The sequence below is a fragment of the Octopus sinensis genome, linkage group LG9 (genome assembly GCF_006345805.1).
Source record: "Octopus sinensis linkage group LG9, ASM634580v1, whole genome shotgun sequence".
NCBI lineage: Eukaryota > Metazoa > Mollusca > Cephalopoda > Octopoda > Octopodidae > Octopus > Octopus sinensis.
Genome location: NC_043005.1, coordinates 30,300,079 through 30,302,578, shown reverse-complemented (window position 1 = coordinate 30,302,578; position 2,500 = coordinate 30,300,079). Strand labels below are relative to the sequence as shown.

The window sequence follows — 2,500 nt, the reverse complement described above, 5'->3', positions numbered from 1 at the left end:
AGATAAATGGGAACATGAAATGCTGAGTAACAGTTTTTGTGATGTCTTTGCAGCTTTATTAATAAAGCATATTACTCTACTTCCGGTATTCAAGTACTGTTTTTTTCCACCTTGTTTCACATTTATGTGCTCACTCAGGTATATATATATATATATATATATATATATATATAATATATATATATATTATATATATATATATAGAAAGAGAGAGAGAGAGAGAGAGAGAGAGAGGGAGATATAGATAGATAGTTATACATGAATATATACACGTAGACATATTGTATGCTAACAGGTGATCGAAATACATTTCATAACAAACAATTAACGAAACAATTTGTCTGTGCAACAGCTACTTGAATCAATAATTAATCAAATTGCTTCAAACATTAGAATAACTTTGATAACTTTGATATGTTTTGGCCAGTATAGGCCTAGGCCATGTCTGACTCAATGGCAACACCTGGCAATGATTATAATGTCATATTTTACAACCATAGTGTCATAAATAGCAGAATTTTATAAGAAATATACTGAAACCAATATTCAAAATTGGCATCAACGTGAGATGCATTTTATAGACTTGTCTAATAAGAAGAAAATATTTCGAAGGATTGGATCCAAAGAGCTTGAACATTTTTGCCCTTGAAACAAGACGAACTCATTAGTTCTACTACAAAACTACATGATAAATAATTATGTAAGCAATTATGTAAACAGTAAACATAATTATTTGGTTGGATGGAATATACCACCACCACCACCACCACCACCATCATCATCATCATATCATTCAAGATCTGTTGGATAGTTTGCCCAGACTCCTTTCCTAATCCTGATTTACAGGTCCATAAAGTGTTTTTTTATGTGGCCCTGGTTGAGGTGTAACATTGAGGGAAGTGGCTTAATGCCAGGTGAGGAGAAGTTATACTATGACAGAGGGAGAGGAACAAGTGTCTTGCTGTAATGGAGATACATAGGTGTGTGTGTGTTTGTGTATTGGTATAAAGGTATATTATGTATGTGTATATATATGTGCATTTGAATAAACATGTGTATGTTAGGGAATTTGATTGAAAACATTTGCTCTTTGACTCGTTTACACATTTCAGTCATTTGACAGTGGCAATGCTGGAGCACTGCCTTTAGTCGAACAAATGAATCTAAGGACTTATTCTTTGTAAGCCTAGTACTTATTCTTTCAGTCTCTTTTGCCGAACTGCTAAGTTTCGGGGACATAAACCACGCAAACATCAGTTGTCAAGCAATGGTTGGGGGACAAACACAGACACAAAGATACACACACGTAAATACACACATACACACACATATATATACACATGACAGGCTTCTTTCAGTTTCTGTCTACCAAATCCACTCACAAGGCTTTGGTCGACCCGAGGCTATAGTAGAAAACACTTGCCCAAGGTGCCATGCTGTGGGATTGAACCCAGAACCAAGCTTCTTACCACACAGGCACTGTTTCTTTTTTGCTGTTGTTTTTTTTTTTCTGATTAAAATTTTGGTCAGATCTATTTTGTGGCTTAACTCTCAGTCCCTGTATTTCCTTGTTGTGTAACAATCACCTCGACATCCTTCGGATCACTTTCTTCTGGCTCTCTTCTTCTTACTTTTACATTTTAATGGGACGGAAAAGGATTAAATTTATTTGTGTGAAAAAAAAAGACAACAGAATTTATTTATCACAGTAGATTTTTTTTTCATTAAAATGTAAAACCTTTATGCATAAAGTGTGCATTGTGTATGCGTGTGTATGAATGTTGTGTGAGTGAGTGAGTGAGTGTGTGTGTACATGTATTCATCATGTTAATGTTTACAATAGAGAAACTGTTTTTTTGTAGACAGTAAGCATAAACACGCACACTCACACACACACTCATCTATGAATGTTCTCTTGCCTCACAACATACAATTCGATAATGCATAAATTTTTTATATAAAGAAAACCATATCAATAAAACATGACAATATAAACACTCTTCCTGTTACTAGTTTTCTGTGTTTTGAATATTTGTTTATGATGCATATATATATATATACATACATATATATATATATGTATGTATATATATACACACTCACCCAAGCAAAATAGGTAGTTTTAAAATCTGTAAATGGGATATAAGTAGTAACAATAGTGGACGGTAATGTTTTTTTGTCACTAAAACATGGCTGTTCTACAAAGAATAATGTTACTACTTTTTAACCCCAGGAAAACATCTTTTCCAGCTGCTTAACCTCACCCAACCTGTGTCGAATATATTGTGAGTAAGGGAGCGATTCACTCCCCTCCAACTTAGCAAGACCAGTAGACCATGGTCTCTGGGACTTTATCCTTCACTGGTACTGCAAAAGACGTTTTCCTGGGGTTAAAACTAACTGTTTTGCTCGTTACGAGATCAGTGGCTGTCTGCCACTTCTCTGTTCATATATTGTGAGTAGGGATGATTGACCGCCACCTCTAGCAGGCAGCTATCCA

General features: G+C 34.8%; 1 protein-coding gene across 1 annotated transcript in view; it reads right to left on the bottom strand.

Annotated features, from left to right (window-relative positions):
• LOC115215853 overlaps positions 1-2,500 on the bottom strand; it is a 35,437-nt gene that overhangs the window by 31,475 nt on the left and 1,462 nt on the right. The window lies entirely within an intron of this gene.